Genomic DNA, 18,520 nt, shown 5'->3' with positions numbered 1-18,520 from the left:
TTTCAGCAGGTAAAACCTGGTGGAATAAGCCTGCCTAGGGCATTCCAGGATTCAGTAGTAACCTGCAGAAAATGTTGTGGAATCACAGCTTTCTACAGTAATTCCTTTCTTAAGTCTTTATTTCGACTACATGTCATAAAAGACAACATATTTAAAAAATAAAAACACAGCATCAATTCCATAGTACATTAATATAATGTATAAATAATTATTTTAACTGATATACTGCAAGATCAAAAGGATGTTCTTGTAAATTCTACTGGGTTGATCCCATCTACTGATTGTTCCATGCACGTCAATTAAAATCATAAGTATTATATATTGAGGTTAAACACACTAAAAATAAAACAAAATTTACAATACATTTATAATGATTAGACAGTCAAAATTTAAAACAAGATTAAACTGGTGGGGTATTCACTATTTTTAGTATGTTCCTACGGATTGCCCACATCCAGTTCAAAAATTTGGCCACAGCAGTTACTAAACTCTCGGTACAGTCCGTTCTTAAAATCCTTAGCGCATCTGTTCCTCTTTTGATGCCTTTCTGAATGCATATTGGCCTGAGCCACTTATAACGTGGGAATTTATACTCAGGGCATATAAAGAGGACGTGAGCTAAGCTTTGTGGTTGAGTAGTACAGAAAGGGCACAAAACGCCATTACTGGTTGACCATTTGCTAGTAAATGTATTGATTGGGAGAGTTCCCACCCTGTACTGGTGGAACCATTTCCTATCCTCAGGAATGGTAATGACATCCCAATATAGTTCGTAGGCCGGTGTATGTTTGTGCTCCAAGAAATCCCTTGTGGTTGAAGGAGCAATACACTTCTGGAAATCTCTTTGAGTTACCATGGCCCAATAGAGCTCCTTTAGGGTCTTGCGTGACGGGAAAGTATTTTGTAATGGGTTATCCCATAGGTCCCCCAGACCCATAGCTTTACAGATCAACCTAACTTCTCTGAACCAAGGTATTCTACTTCCTTTGTCCATATCTCTGGTTTCTAATAGAGCCTGAGCATAGTGAGAGAGTTCTGGGGTAACCCAGATCCTCCGCCAGTATGCAATCATTCTAAATCGTGCAACGTCCTCAATTCTCTGACAGCCCAAATCTAAGTAGAGGGGAATCAGCGGTGTAGATGGGGGGAGCCTCACCAGGCCCCTCATGAACTTATTTTGGGCAGTTGTCAGGGCCGAGATATTAAATGGCCCCCACAGTTCTGCCCCGTATAATACAGAAGCCCGTATTTTAGTATCATATATTTTTAGGGCTGGAGCTATTGGTTGTGTTGCCGAGGATCGTAGTCCTCTTAAGAGCACACCTGCCAGCTGTGCATGTTTTGTGGATAAGTAATTCATATGGGGTTTCCATTCCAGTCTTGACCCCAAAGTAATTCCAAGATAGGTAAAAGATTGGGTCTGCTCAAGGAGCTCTCCATTCATTAGTGCCCTTCCTTGCACAATCTTATGCCTGTGCATGACCATGAATTTTGTTTTAGATACATTGATGATTAAGCCGTAGTCTGTACAGAAAGCCTCAAAACACCCAATTGCTCTCTGGAGCCCTTGTTGTGTTTTGGAAATTAAAAGGGTGTCGTCGGCAAACATTAACAGGGGTATTGGGACACCATTTAACTTAGGAGGATCTGTAGGTAAGTCCTTATAATAATCAATAACCCTGTTAATGTACAACGTAAACAATGTCGGAGCCAAGACACATCCTTGTCTTACTCCTCTCAGAGTTAGAAATTTATCGGTGGCCTGGCCTTGCTCCCCCCACCGGACCTGTGCAAAATTATTATCGTGGAGTTTAATTAAAAAAGCGAGGAGTTCCGGTGGCATGCCTTGCTCCTGAAGAACTCTCCACATCCTTGTACGCGGTACTAAGTCGAAGGCCGATTTCAGATCGACAAAGGCCGCTTATAGGGTGCCTCCTCCGAGAACTAGCCACTTCCAATAAATAGTAGCAAATCTAAAAACCTGGTCCACAGTACTCGTGAATGGGCGAAAGCCAGCTTGCAGTGGTGACATAACCTCAGCGTCGTCTATCCAATTCTGGATCCTGAACAGCACGAGCCTAGCCACCACCTTCTGAATACAGGCTATCAGGCTAATTGGCCTGTAGTTTGCGGGATCAGCACGATCTCCTTTCTTAAAGATAGGGATTATTTCGGCTCCCTTCCAGATATCTGGAATTGGGGAGCCTTTAGCAATGGCATTGGCAAGTAGCTGTATATACGGTGACCAGACCTCTCTGCCATGTATAAAGAGATCCACGGGTATCGTATCCAGCCCTGGAGCTCTCCCTTTAGGGACAGTAGTTAAGACATGTTCAGCTTCTTTCAGGCTGAATTGCAAAGGAGTAGTAGTTACATCGTTAAGGATGATATTTTACAGCTTGTCCCTTTTTCCCAATCAGGGCATGCAAACTGAGTCTTAAAGTGCGACACCCACGATTCAGGAGGGACATAATTTTGCGGGTAGGCCCTATAGCACCCCTTACCCCATTTGACCAAGTCCCAGAAACCTACCATATTTCTCGACTTGCTAACTTCAAATAGCTCTTCCCAATATTTTTCATTCCAGGATTTTTTAGCTTCCTGCTGGGTAATTTTGTAGTTGCGTCTTGCAACATGTACTAGATCCCTATTCTTCGATCTTACTGCTGCAGCAAGTAATTTATATGCAGCCCTGCAACTTTTACCGTACCAAGATTCTGCCTGCTTTCTATTGTTACGTTGTGGGCCAATTACCTCTTTGATAAAATATTTGCTAAGACTAGTAAAAAGTGTTGTGTGAATTAAAACAACCTTGGACATAAGATCATCATCAGAAATTCATCCCTGGAGCTCTGTGGTTGCGCTTACTACTAGTTTGCCCATTTCAGTAATGTTTTCCTGTTTCACTCTCCTAGTATCATTTGTGGGAAAAATGTCAATGGTTATCGAACTGGCTACAGCATCTTTTGCTTTAAATAATTCTAGCTCTAAACTAAGGGGGTTGTGGTCACTCTCTGTTCTTTTTATAATAGCCATGTCATGGATGGATGACCAGAACTCTAGGTTGACTAAGATATAGTCTATCCGACTAGTACGCACCCCATTATCAAATGTAGGTCTCCGCTCTTTATCTGTTTTTGTCCTGCCATTTACGGCCCTAAGGCCCTGTTTAAGGCATAGGGCTTTGAGCTGAAGAGCAGCCTGAGTCCACCGTTTAATGGGGGGGATGGTCAGTTGAGGAATCTGCCAACTGCGATCTTCTCCCTTGGTAAGTTCGATGTCATTTTGATCCAAGGGTTCAAAAGAACAGTTGAAATCACCTGCTACCAATAAGTTTACCTTACCATTATAAATGTCCAAATGTTGGCCCAACTTGGTGACTATATCGGAGGGTTTACCTCCTGGTTTGCCCCTAGCATAGACATTGAAAACAAGTAAGTCTCTACAGTCGAGACATTGCAGCTTTACAATAAGAATATCATTGCAATTAGAATTTATTTGTTTAGTTGTGTACCTATCATCCTGCTTGATCCAGGTGGTCAGGCCCCCCATAGGCCTGCCTCTTTTGGTATGGACTGCAGGTACAAAAAAGTTCAAATAGCCCTGCCTGAACTGGGGTACCATCTGCCATGTCTCCTGGAGTAATATTACCGTATACGTGTCAATAAAAGTTAACCAATCCAGGGGCACTAGTTTGTTCTTGAGTCATTCTATATTCCAGGATACCAATAGTTGGGCAAATTTATTATTACTAATGCACTCGTCTGTCTGTGCTTGCTTCCCTGTATGAATGTTCCTGAACATGGCTTTAGTCCTTGTGGGTGCAGTGTACTTTATATTTAGACTATGTTCAGCTCTAGAGTTTACGTCTATATCTAAATCCCTCCCATTTTCTACTTGGGCCATACTAAGATGGGGGTCATTTCCTTTCCCCTTTTTCCCCCTTCTATCTTTCATGAGGGTTTCCTTAGCCCTGTCATATGTTCCCTTAATGACCACTAGCGAATCACTGCCTCTGGGCACAAATCGTTTACAGGATATCCCATTTGTGCGTCAATCCACCCAATCGAGTCCAGACAACATAGAAAAACGGTTAAATGTTGGGATGTTAAAGCCTGGAACTCGTGCTTCCCTTACGCCATATTTCCTTGGCTCTTGTGTATTAATCATCTGGTACTGGGGGTAGAAGTATGTTAAGTCCTTAATGGATATTCCTCCCCCTCCGCTTTCCAGGTACCAGTCCCTTAGATACGCAGTTGCCCTACGATCTCTAAAGTTTACAGCAACCACGTCCCCTGGTATATCTTTAGGTCTCTGGCCAACCCATCCCAGTCTTCTTACATACAAGATCTCCCCGCTTATATTGGGCGGTAAGGGCCTATTATTTGTAAGCCAATGGACAACCTTGTTTTTAAGTTCGTGGTGCCCTTTTTTCCTTCCAGCTGTTAATTCGGGGACCCCAGTAAGGACTGTAACATAGGCTGCTGATTCAGGTGGCAAATCTATTCTACAAAAAATACCTCGTTCGTCCCTATCTTGGGGTCGGGCGGTTTTTCCGTATTTGCTATCTGGGATGGTATTCTGTGCGTTTATTGGTCCTCCCTCCCTCCCTTCCCTGTCTTTCTTGCATGTACTGGGTAATTTGGGGGGGGAACAGGTTATTTGCCTGTGGCTGAGACGTAGTGCCATTACTGATTACTTGATTAATTTTTTGCCCATCAGATATTGGCACATTAAAAGTAGGGCTTGCTTTGGAGGCTGCCAATTCATGTAAGATTTTGGTATTTGATGAAATTACCTCCTCTATACCCCCCAGCTGTTCACTCATTTTTTTTACTCGCTCCATTAGTGGTAGTATAAGAGATCTAACTAAGTGTTCAATGTTTCCCAATCGTTCTAAGTGAACATCAGTGGGAAAGACTAAACATTGCAGATGAGTTAGACTAGCGGCTTTTTCCTGCAAGCCCTTAAGGGAACTTGTGGCTGTTGAAGCCGTTTTTAGGGTCTTGGCACACCTGCCCTTGTGCCTATTTCCCCCACGTTTCCTTTTGTTTACTTGTCCTAGACCAGGTGCATTTTGTATGTTTAACTTCGTGGTAGGCTTGGGGTGTGTGACCACATTGGAACTAGTTGTCATAGGGGGTTCTAAATATGAATCATCAATATCAGACTGCTGGTGTTAGTGGAAGCACTTCGCTCTAATAGTTGATGAGGGATGCCAATGTCTCCCGTAGAATCCCTTTCTGTGAGTGTGTTCAGGGGAGTAATAGATTGCTGGATGAGGCCCAGAGACGAGAGCTTGTTATGCAAAAGCTCTATCGATAGGAGACGTTCCGTGAGGGCTATTTCCCGTTCTAAGACATTTGCAGCCCTTGTTATGAATAGGTCCAGTGTCCCTTGAGCAGGCCCTCCCACCAGTGATTTTTTACCAGGACTCATTGTTATCACCGCAGTATTCTATCAAGCTCACATTAGCTACCGTGATGCCCTTGAATAAAGATGGTTTGTTTACTTAAGAATACTCAACAGTGTGATAAAAGTAAGTTCAGAATTTAAACTTATTCCCAAAACAGGGAGATTACACCTTACTCAGTTTGTTCCAGATAAGGTGTCCAATGTCCTGTCGCAAATGTCAGGGGGGAGGCCCAGCCCGGCCTACTTCGGCCTAAGACGGCCGCAGACGGCCCGCCCTTTGACCGGGCTTAGCCCGGCTGATCCCGTGCGCGATCACGCGTCGCGTGGGCTCTCGTCAGTTTTTTAGCGCCTCCAGGCGCGGAGTCAGCGGCAGCGGCTGCAAAGGATGCCGGTGGTTGTGGTCTTCTCCTCCTCCCTCCACCCGGCGGCCACAAGATGGTATGCTGCGGCGGCGGGAGGGAGAACAGGGAACAGGACGGCAGCCAAGGAGAACTTATGGCGAACAAAGCAAAAACCAAAGGAAATGATGGACGGAGTGTTGAACATTGCAGGAAGCTCGTTTCCGGTCCAGCAAAGACATGGCTTGGCAGTTCGGGCTGGACTGTTCCCATGAGGCACAGGGTCAGACTGATTTGCATATGGCCATGTCTGAACTGGGGTGGCAGAGTGGGCTAAAGAATGGTGATGGATTAAACCCAGATCAGTTGACTGGGGGTGAGTGCTTGCAATGTTCAACACTCCGTTCATCATTTCCTTTGGTTTTTGCTTTGTTCGCCATAAGTTGGCAGGGTATGCTCAGACGTGAGTCCCTTGCTCACTTTGCCACTGGATTCAAGCAAGCCTGGCTGAAGACGGCTGAAATGCCAGAAACCGGTCCTAGGAAGCCCGTTTCCGGTCCAGGGAAGACATGGCTTGGCAGTTCGGGCTGGACTATTCCCATGAGGCACAGGGTCAGACTGATTTGCATATGGCCATGTCTGAACTGGGGTGGCAGAGTGGGCTAAAGAATGGTGATGGATTAAACCCAGATCAGTTGACTGGGGGTGAGTGCTTGCAATGTTCACCACTCCGTTCATCATTTCCTTTGGTTTTTGCTTTGTTCGCCATAAGTTGGCAGGGTATGCTCAGACGTGAGTCCCTTGCTCACTTTGCCACTGGATTCAAGCAAGCCTGGCTGAAGACGGCTGAAATGCCAGAAACCGGTCCTAGGAAGCTCGTTTCCGGTCCAGGGAAGACATGGCTTGGCAGTTCGGGCTGGACTGTTCCCATGAGGCACAGGGTCAGACTGATTTGCATATGGCCATGTCTGAACTGGGGTGGCAGAGTGGGCTAAAGAATGGTGATGGATTAAACCCAGATCAGTTGACTGGGGGTGAGTGCTTGCAATGTTCAACACTCCGTTCATCATTTCCTTTGGTTTTTGCTTTGTTCGCCATAAGTTGGCAGGGTATGCTCAGACGTGAGTCCCTTGCTCACTTTGCCACTGGATTCAAGCAAGCCTGGCTGAAGACGGCTGAAATGCCAGAAACCGGTCCTAGGAAGCTCGTTTCCGGTCCAGGGAAGACATGGCTTGGCAGTTCGGGCTGGACTGTTCCCATGAGGCACAGGGTCAGACTGATTTGCATATGGCCATGTCTGAACTGGGGTGGCAGAGTGGGCTAAAGAATGGTGATGGATTAAACCCAGATCAGTTGACTGGGGGTGAGTGCTTGCAATGTTCAACACTCCGTTCATCATTTCCTTTGGTTTTTGCTTTGTTCGCCATAAGTTGGCAGGGTATGCTCAGATGTGAGTCCCTTGCTCACTTTGCCACTGGAGTCAAGCAAGCCTGGCTGAAGACGGCTGAAATGCCAGAAACCGGTCCTAGGAAGCCCGTTTCCGGTCCAGGGAAGACATGGCTTGGCAGTTCGGGCTGGACTGTTCCCATGAGGCACAGGGTCAGACTGATTTGCATATGGCCATGTCTGAACTGGGGTGGCAGAGTGGGCTAAAGAATGGTGATGGATTAAACCCAGATCAGTTGACTGGGGGTGAGTGCTTGCAATGTTCAACACTCCGTTCATCATTTCCTTTGGTTTTTGCTTTGTTCGCCATAAGTTGGCAGGGTATGCTCAGACGTGAGTCCCTTGCTCACTTTGCCACTGGATTCAAGCAAGCCTGGCTGAAGACGGCTGAAATGCCAGAAACCGGTCCTAGGAAGCTCGTTTCCGGTCCAGGGAAGACATGGCTTGGCAGTTCGGGCTGGACTGTTCCCATGAGGCACAGGGTCAGACTGATTTGCATATGGCCATGTCTGAACTGGGGTGGCAGAGTGGGCTAAAGAATGGTGATGGATTAAACCCAGATCAGTTGACTGGGGGTGAGTGCTTGCAATGTTCAACACTCCGTTCATCATTTCCTTTGGTTTTAACAGGGAGCTATACCCAGAGCCGAAACAGGAACCATAGAGCACCCGCTCTGCCGGGGCTCTCGTCAGTTTTTAAGCGCCTCCAGGCGCGGAGTCAGTGGCCGCAAAGGATGCCGGTGGTTGTGGTCTTTTCCTCCTCCCTCCACCCGGCGGCCACAAGATGCTATGCTGCGGCGGCGGGAGGGAGAACAGGGAACAGGACGGCAGCCAAGGAGAAGTGAGGCAGGTAACAGGGAGCTATACCCAGAGCCGAAACAGGGTTAAGCGCCTCCAGGCGCGGAGTCAGCGGCAGCGGCCGCAAAGGATGCCGGTGGTTGTGGTCTTCTCCTCCTCCCTCCACCCGGCGGCCACAAGATGGTATGCTGCGGCGGCGGGAGGGAGAACAGGGAACAGGACGGCAGCCAAGGAGAAGTGAGGCAGGTAACAGGGAGCTATACCCAGAGCCGAAACAGGAACCATAGAGAACTTTCCCCATTTCCTACTGTACAGGAATTATTGATGCAATATTACTGCATCAGGAGTACTGAGACTCCCGCAATGGCCAAGAAGAGCTATTCATCTTCCATATGGGGAAAGAGAGGTCACTGTAATACAGACCCGGCTTTAGCGCTGGTGGCGCCCGGTGCGACAATCATTTTTAACGCTCCCACACCTCATGACCGCCTCTTCAGATTCTCTCACTACCACCGGACAAAAGTGTCCCTCATTTCTCCAATAATAAGTTATTGCTAAACACAGCACCTAGTCCCTTAGGTCAGCACCCCCTCCACAGGTCAGCGCCCAGTATGGATGCACCGGTTGCACTGCCTAAAGCCGGCCCTGCTGTAATATGTTTTCAAAGGCTTTGGTGTATTCACCCACCGTCAAAACAAAAAATAGCAGAAGATTCCAAAATATTCCTTCAGTGGGCCTACCACATTAGATAATGGCTCCTCAACCAACCACAGCTCCTGCATGTATATATGTATGTATGTATGTATATATGTATGTATGTATGTATGTATGTATGTGTTATTTCTATAGTACAAACCTAGCCCAAAGGCAGCAGAGCCTCAAGGAGTATTTGAGCCATTGGGTTACACTAGTTTACCAGAGGAACTTGAATGCCTCCGTTCAAATTTAGTACAGAATGAAAGAGAAACCTTAATACACTGTCTCTTCAATGGACAAATATAGTGATGAAGTACAGCAGTATTTTAAAATATATCAGAAAGACAGTGATGAAGTCACTTATAACCTCTATTCCTTTAAAATGTGTGTTTTAGCTTTGGAATGGAAACAAAAACCAGTACTCAATGAAATTGAAATAAAAAACCCAAGACAAAAAAAAAAACTACAACGTGCAACACTATCTTCCCTTGAAGGTACTATGAAACATCCCATAAACTGGAACGCGTACTCTTCAAAAATAAATCAAGACACATACCCTGAGCAAATTATAATACTAATACTGTCCTTAAAAAAGAGCAAAATGACAAAAGTCCACCCAGGATGAAGTTGAGAAGCTGCAGAAAAAGACCTGCCTGTGACCGACACATAAAAACATGTTGGCGTACACATCTCTGATTTGAAAAGGAACCTGCAGTCCTTTTCCTGGGCCCCTGAGACTTGTTGTAGCATGCCAGTAATTGAAGGAGGTTATGTTTTTTAGAGTACCATGCTCGTAGTTGAGCAGTGGCAGATGAAAATGTCTGAGCTCCCTTCACCATATTTAAATGAGGAGCACATAATTGTTGCCTTCAACATTATAGACTCCCGGCAAATTATCTACAGGTTGATAATCCATAGGTTTAAGGTTGGGATAAAAGTTCACATATATTCGTTTTGCTACAAATGTTTTCCACACATTGATAATGTTGGTCGTAGAAATCCTTTCTCCCCACACCAGCAAAATAGCGTGTCTGGCGACCTAAATTCAACATTTTTGGGAACTACATTTTGGTGTGCATTTGAGGTGGGAAAATACATTGGGAATGCCTGCGACTACCCTTAAAGTTCAGAGTTTGCAGGTGTTCTCAACATTCCAGTGTCCACCCTGAACTGTCTACTTGGGGCACTCCTTTTGCACCCCTTCCATATACTTAAAACAACAGAAAATCCACTAATCTGGTGGTTTCCCTAAATTCTTATTCTGTGAATCAAAATATTATTGTAGTTTACACTTATGTTCAGAAAACAGGTGTGCCCTTTACCTATCATTTTCTGGATTCGGTCTGGGACAGATGTGCTGGTATGTACGAAGCGTATGTTACTGTTGTATTTTGCCATACTGGCAAGGCTAGGAATCGTAAAGAAGTAGGTATGAGAGTTTCCCCATACAAATTCAAAGACAGATAGCTGAATTTATTAGATAAGTGTTGTAAATAATGTCTATGAATCTGTTCCCTGGACTGGTTGACGAGGGTTATTGTTTTCGATAGACCCTAGCGCCCCTGGGTTGGACCCTTTTGGTGCCCTTTGGACAAGTAGTACTTTTTTGTCTTAACCTCAGAGGAAGTGTAGCAGCATGATCTCAGCAGACACTTGGCCGGGACCAGGAAATGTGTGGGGTGCTCTCTCTAGGCTTGGACCAATGATAGGACCTACTTGTGTGGGAGATGTGGCCCACTGAGGACCAGCAAACAAAGACATGAAGCGAGAACCAATAAGAATCCGCTGTTTAGTGAGTGCCCACAGATCCACGGCTAACCCCTCCATCTTAACATTTTGACAGTGACAAGATATTACCAAATCATTGACAGCAAACGTTGCTGCTGACCTAAATGTACAGTCAATCCCAACTATCAGATGACACACTAACCTTCTACTGGGACCAGTTTGTGATTACCCTGGAACTGTGTCTGATGACAATTCTTTAACAATATAGAATCCCTCAGTTCTGGTACTCTGCACACCCAAGGACCCGATACACCACCTGATTCCCTTTGCCACCTAGTTGCCTCCCTGGATGTGACATGGATTCGACATTGACTTTTGGGTTGGGCTAACTATTGGGTTTTGAACATGATTGCTGTAGTACTGACTTCGATCCTACTTAAAACAAGACTGCATGAGAAACTAGGACTCAGGGAATATACATTGAAAGTGCCCAGTGACTTTGCAGATACACATTTACTATAGCAACATTGATACATCTGAAGTAGTCCTCGATGGCACCTGAAGAAGACTTTAAACTGTTGAATACATTGTGCAGAGTACACAGTGTAACTCTGCACACTGCAGACTTTTCATTCTATGGGTTTCATTTTTCTAAGTGCAAGAATACTACGTGAGGTCTTATCTCGCTCTTTAAAGTGCTAGGAAATTCAGTGTTTTGTGTTCAACATTTTAACTGATCAATCTTTCCTAAATGCAAATATAAAAAACGAATAATTTCAAAAGTAATACCTGTGAATGGACATTGTATTTTTGTTGTGTGATTACTGCATCTGAGTTCCCAGGCTACTGGCCTTCACACTCCTCCTAGTTACACTTGGTAAGAACTGTAGCTGGCGTGGAAAGTTGACTTTAACCACAGACCGTCCCAGAATGTGAGGAAAAGGCTTCACATTTACAGGCAAGCAGTGTGAATTTTGATTCTTGATGCCAGGAAATTGATAATACTATTCGAAGTCTGGTTCATTTGAAGTTGGAGGCCTCTTACTGATTGAAGGCATTGTAAGATAAAACCTACTGCCATATTGCGTTGACATTACTAAACCTGTTAAACAGAAGCCTTTGTGCATGATTTAGGACCTGATTACAAATTTGGCGGCGTGGGAACGGGACCACCAGCACCGCCAAACCTGTGGTTGAATGGCCCACCAGATTAGGAGTTTTCTCCTGGTCTGGCATGCAGTTCTTTGGCGTTCCCATGGACGTGCCTATCAAATAGGCACCGCAATGGGAGCATCAAAATCAGAACCTACACGGCATGGACTGCTGCAGTCTATGCCATGCAGGTACTGGGGTGCAGGCACACAAGGCACAGCATGTGCCCCTCTGCATGCATCTCATGGCCCAGAGGCAACAGGGGGCCCTGTAAGGCCCCCTTTGTTTCCTCTCTGCCGTGATTTTTATAGTGTTGGAACCGCCATGAAAACCACGCCAGAGAGGAAACCCGAAAATGCTTGGCAGGACAGCGGAGGTCCAACCAAACATATTGTGGCCTCAAGACCGCTGCTCCACCACCAGGGATCTCTGATCCCTGGCGGTGGCCCAGCCACCCTAGTTGTAATGGGGGGGTTGGAAGTCCGCCGCTGCCGTACGCCCCACGAGTCTGGCGGTCCATGAATAGCCAGACTCTTAATTAGCCCCTTAGACTTTGGCGAATGGGATACTACATCACAAACGGGACAGATATACTGTTTGCTGTATTACAATTGCACTATATACTATGGCACTTGTAGTACAGCAGGCGGGATATCCCTCACGTTTGAAATGGAGTATCCTATGTGCCAAACTCTAAATTCGGCCCTCTGTCTCAAATTAAAGCGAGGAGCATGCTTGACATTCAAATGCATGATTTTTTTAAAGCAGCGAAACCCAGTTTATGTGCTTGATTATGAGTTATGCATAGTGGTAATTACCGCATGCTAGGGTAAATAGCACATGAATTTACTAACCTGTCTGATCACAAAGTAAAAACCGTATGCCTTAAATAGCACATGCTTATGGTACACGTGTCATTTATCACATGACGTATTCACCACATGTAAAATATAACTTGAGTGATAAATAAATCCAATTTGCAGGTATGAGAGCTCATTAAAAAACTGTTGAAAGTACCACCTGAAAACACCTCCAGTCAAAAGCAGGTGATGACAGTTCCATAAAGTGTACAGAATGAGGAAAAGCTGGAAAACAAAACCTAACAATCTAACAAAGAGACACACAAATGTACAAAACACAGTATATGCCCTGTTACAGCCATAACAAAAAACATAAAGTCACACACCTGCACTCAGGGCAAGGCCTATTTAAACAGCCAATCACAGGTGCATCACTCATAGGTTGATTGTTAGACAGCTACTCACACTTCCACTTTGCTTGACACCATCAGGGATGCAGCACTGCTAAGCCACTAAATCATGCTATGCCATATACATGATCTCCTACAAGAAGCCATGCAGCATGGGAATGGAAACCAGGCTACAAAGCTACAACCTCAAAAGATGCAGAAACAAGGGTGAGAACTGGGATTGACAGAGTAGGGCAGAACCCCAAAAAGCGAGCCAGTCCAAGATCCTGAGGACATACAGGCTCAATATGAGCACCATATATAAGATACTTGCATCATTAGGAAAACCCTAGATCCCATTGTAGAGATCCACTGTCATTCACCCTTTCTGAAAATGGTAGTACTGCTAGAAGTGGTGCATGGCACTTCTCAGTCAACAGCAAAATACTCAACCGAGTGATGGACGCTTTGCTTAGAGTGGATAGGCAGCACATGGAATTTCCCATGGATGTCCATATGGTTAATGAAATCAAAGATCAAGGCCATAGTAGAGTTTTCAACCATCCTAGGGACAATTTACTGCACTCATGTACCTTGGAGGCTTCACATAGACAGGAAAAAGCATACCTCAATCGTAAAAAGTATCATACCATCAATTTGCAATAGGTATGTGTTGGTGGAAGTCCTGGGTCAAACCACAATGCTATGATCCTGTGGAGGAATAACATTGGTCATACTATGGTGACACATCACCCACAATTTACTTGGATGGTGAATACAGCCAACAAACCCTTCATCATCAAGACTACGATGGGATATAGTTGTTGTAGTCCACACTCAATACGTTCAGCAATGCCATTTAGACTGTTGTTCGGTCCTATAGAAGCAGATACATGGCTCAGTGTGAATATGTGCAACAAATTACCTTAGCGCTCTTCACATTAATAATGATTCTCAGCTAAGTCAATTTTTTAACAACTACCCCTATAAGCATTTACTCAATTGAACTACTCACATACATGTATGCCTTGCACTGTAGGTATGCAAAAAGAACAATTGATGGACAGAATGCAGAACAATGTCATACATTCACCCCAGTACAGAGATCTGGGCCTAAATCCATCGTTTTTTGGCTCACCATGCAATTCCAGTTTGGTCCCAGCCATATGCAAATCAATCTTGACCGTGCACCCAATGGGAACAGTTCAGCCCAAACTGCCGGGTCAGGTCCTCCCTGGACTGGAAACAAGCATCCTAGGACCGGTTTCGGGCTTTCAGCCCACATCAGCCAGCTTGTTTCCGTTCCAGGGAGAACCTGGCTTGGCAGTTCGGGCTGGACTGTTCCCATGAGGCACAGGGTTAAGACTGATTTGCATATGGCCAGGTCTAAATTGGAGTGGCATGGTGAGCAAAAGAATGATGGATGTAACCCATATCTCTTGACTGGGGTGAATATTTGCATTTGTTCTGCATTCCATCCATCAATTGTGTGTCTTTTGCTTTCTCGCCCTAAGTGCACCGGGTATGCCCAGACATGGGTCCCGGGATCACTGTGCCACTGGATTCAAGCTATCCTAGGTGATATGGGGTGAAACCCCGAAACCGGTCCTAGGATGCTTGTTTCTGATCCACGGAGGACCTGGATTGGCAGTTCGGGCTGGACTATTCCCATGAGGCACAGGGTTCAGACTGATTTGCATATGGCCAGGTCTAAACTGGAGTGGCATGGTGAGCAAAAGAATGATGGATGTAACCCATATCTCTTGACTGGGGTGAATATTTGCATTTGTTCTGCATTCCATCCATCAATTGTGTGTCTTTTGCTTTCTCGCCCTAAGTGCACCGGGTATGCCCAGACATGGGTCCCGGGATCACTGTGCCACTGGATTCAAGCTATCCTAGGTGATATGGGGTGAAACCTCGAAACCGGTCCTAGGATGCTTGTTTCTGATCCACGGAGGACCTGGCTTGGCAGTTCGGGCTGGACTATTCCCATGAGGCACAGGGTTCAGACTGATTTGCATATGGCCAGGTCTAAACTGGAGTGGCATGGTGAGCCAAAGAATGATGGATTTAACCCAGATCTCTTGACTGGGGGTGAATGTTTGGATTTGTTCTGCATTCCGTCCATCAATTGTGTGTCTTTTGCTTCCACTGTGGGTATGACAGATACACCCATGTCTTGGATAATGACACCAGTTCTGGAGCTCAGTAATGTCTGTGGGGAGGTATATATCTAAGCACAAACGTGGACCAGGAATACAACAGAACTTACCTTTGGTCTCCTAAAGCAGAAGCGTAGATGCCTACATCGTGAAGGAGGTGCACTACCGTACACCTTTGGTAGATTTTTCAACATTGGGATGGTATGTGTCATGTTTCAAATCCTTTCAATCAGGTGAAACATACCAATGTCTTAGAATAAAAGGATGAGGGATATAGCCCAGATGAAGATGATCCTTAACAACAGCAACAAAGACATCTGAATGTGAAGGGAAATGACATCCAGAATAAAATCTTCATGCATTTTGTGACAGTGAACACATGCAGCAGGCTCACACATTTTGATGGCTGTCCTGTCCCTCAGACTAATGGCAGCTGGATAAAGTGGATTAGGTACACCTTCTTGCGTACTGGAATATGTTGTTACAATGTGAAATTCTCTCATTGCAATCAATAGGTCATAATGTATGTCAATTAATTCTCTGTTACAATGTGATATTGTTTCTACACGTCAGTAGGCCCTTCATCATTGTTATAAAATGTGATGTAAGTTATGCAATTGGGAAGGGGTTGCAAGTATTGGAATGTTGGTCAATGTTTTTAAAATGTTGGTGCACATTTCTGTTGGACATTGCTCACTGTTCACACATTTGCAATGTAGGTACATATGCACAACCACACCACTATCGCTCCTCTCATGTCTCTTATGATGGGTTCCTCAGACCTTTTATTTATTTGAAAGTTTTATATAGTGCTAGCTAGACCCAAAGGTGTCAAAGCGCTTTACATGATTGTGAGTGAATCCAGTGAATCAGGATACACAGTAAATATATGAGGCGAGACTCAATAGATAGTAGTACACAACAACAGCACAGTAACAGAAACATTGATAAACAGTTCGAGAGGATCAGTAGACAGCATAAGCAAACAGGCAAATAACCGACTATGACATAAGGTTCAGTCCTGAGCACGGGAATAGTAAACCAGGATCAGAGGTCTAAGAATTAAAATACTTGTTGAGGAGGAGGAGCTTCAGGTCTCTTTTGATGCCAGGGAAGGAGTGGTTGCATCGCAGGTCGCTAGGTAGAGAGTTCCATATGCTCGGTGCATTTCCAGAAATAGAGCAAGACTTGGTAGTTGATTTTTTTAGATTGGGAGGTATGAGCAAGTGTGTCTTGGAGCTTCTCAACTCAATGATTTAGAAATCCCTGCTTTTGTGAGCTTGTTTTCTAAGTAGTTTGGCGAATGAGGGTGAAGGGCTTTGTGGATTATACAGGCAGACTTATAAGTACATCTTCCTTCGATAGGAAGCCAGTTGAGGCTCTTGAGAGCAGGAGTGATGTGTTCAAACCATTTGACATCAGTAATGAGCCGGGCTGCCATGTTTAGAACTGATCTAAGGGAGCAGAGGTGAGATTTTTGCGTCCCAGTGAGAATGGCATTTCCATAGTCGCGTTTGGAGATGACCAGAGATTGAACCACAATCTTGAAATCATCTGAGGGGATGAATGGTGTAAGCTTCTCGAGGTGTTTTAGTGCGTAAAGCGTCCTTTGGCAGAGTTTTTAATGTGCTCTTTAATTGACATGTTGTTGTCTAAGCAAAAGCCCAGGGACTTAGGGGAGTTGGATGGAATGGGAGAGAGGAATTTCCCTCCAATTTTCCTTCAATCAGGCACAAAAATATGTCAATAGGCATCTTTTTACATTTCTTGAGGCCACCTCCTTCCTGCACAACACTCAAGCCTGTTTCCGCCCAAAACACAGTACCCAAACTGCACTCATAGCAGTGATGGAGGATGCTAAAAGGAGAGTAGATCAAGGGGGTACAACTTCCATTACACTTCTGGACCTCAGTGCAGCCATTGATACGGTTTACCATACAACACTCTTGGATAGGATCTGCAAGGCCGCAGGAAAAGCCCTGAGCTGGCTTAGCTCCTTCTTAAGGATCGATCCTTTCAGGTTTTTGACAAGGCCTGTTCCTCCGAGACTCTTCCGGTTACCTGAGGAGTTCTGAAGGACTCATCTCTTAGTCCCACATTGTTTAACGTGTAACTGCAACCCCTTGCGGATATCATAATTCCCTTTGGGATTTCTATAGTCTCCTATGTGGATGACACCCAGCTGGTTTTCTTGCTCACCCCGACCTAGATCCCTCAGGTCTCACCCCGGGTCAGTGTTTGGAGCTAGCAGCTAGCTGGACAAATAAATCCGGTCCTTAGCTGACAGAGCTTATGATCCTTGTGAATAATCTCTCTCCTCAACGGGCATTGGGCTGGCCGGTATGCTTCAGCCCCCCACCCCCAAAACGCCCCCCCAAAAACTAGGGGTTTGCTTGATAAATCCATTTCTATAGAAATCCAGGACACTGAACTATCATCCATCTGCTTTGGGATCTTGATTATGTTGTGCAAGATCCTGCCTCTACTCCTCCAGGCTGTGAGGAGGCTGGTAGTCCAAGCATTGTTTCTTTTTGCCTGGATTACACCAACTCGCTCTTCCTAGGGACCCCCAAGGCAGTCACTTGAAAATTAAAAGTCGTGCAGAATGCTGCTGCATGCACGCTGTTAGGTATCCCTAGGTCTGAGTCAGCTAGACAAGGCTTGGTGGAGCTACATTAGCTTTCAATTGCTCAAATAATTGAATTCAAGGCCTTATGCATTGCACATAGAACCTTACATGCATCGGGTCCTCCCATCCTTCACCAGTTTGTCATCCCTTATACCCCTTAAAGGCTACTTACATCCACCAACTCCCACCTGGCCACCGTCCCCATCATCAGTGGAGTCAAAAGTGGAGGACGGTCTTTTTGCCTAAAAGCGGCAAAACTTTTGAATTCCAATTCCTTTGGCCATTCATTCCATGAACAATGAGCTGTGCTTTCAAAAACTCCTCAAAACCTGGCTTTTTAAGATTTGACCCCCCAGGTGACTCCTTTTGGCCTTAGAGGAACAATTCTTTCTTAACTAGCGCAGGGATGCCTCAATGTCGCCATGCGCTTTATAAATCCCATAGCATATCATGGAACATTAGAGGTCATTCTTGGCATAAAAGAGGACAACCGTCGCATATGGTAGGGGAGCAATCATGATAAATTGCGGGCCCGGTCATCCTAGAGGTAATTTTTGACATAAGGGTCTCCGAGGGAATATGGATGGCACTAATGATAAAATTCTGGCACTGGCAAATTGTATGGGATTTTCGACCTTAGGGAACCGCATGTGAGTGGCCCCCTTCATAAAATGATGGTCATGGTACAATGAAGGTAATATGTTATGAAGAAACGCATAGCACATAAAAAAAAATAGGGTCAACTGGTGGGGAGTGGCAGGATTAACTGGCTTGTCACCCCATGGATGGACTTAAATATTTAATGAGTTCCCTTTTAAATCTTGTGGGTTTTTAACACATTTATGTGAAAAAAGTGCTTAAAAATGCACTAGTTGATCCTGTGTTGCCTACCATGCCCTCCCTAAAAGAGGACGGGCTCACTAGCTTCACATGCTTGCTACAATCCAAAGCAACTATTACATGCC

At 45.1% G+C, this 18,520-nt stretch overlaps 1 protein-coding gene across 3 annotated transcripts in view; it reads right to left on the bottom strand.

The window, feature by feature from the left end:
- LOC146805455 (granulocyte-macrophage colony-stimulating factor receptor subunit alpha-like) overlaps nt 1–18,520 on the bottom strand; it is a 409,263-nt gene that overhangs the window by 71,835 nt on the left and 318,908 nt on the right. The window lies entirely within an intron of this gene.

Source organism: Triturus cristatus, chromosome 8 (assembly GCF_964204655.1).
Source record: "Triturus cristatus chromosome 8, aTriCri1.1, whole genome shotgun sequence".
Classification (NCBI taxonomy): domain Eukaryota; kingdom Metazoa; phylum Chordata; class Amphibia; order Caudata; family Salamandridae; genus Triturus; species Triturus cristatus.
The sequence above is the reverse complement of the archived record's forward strand: the minus strand, read 5'-3'. Positions and strand labels throughout refer to the sequence as shown.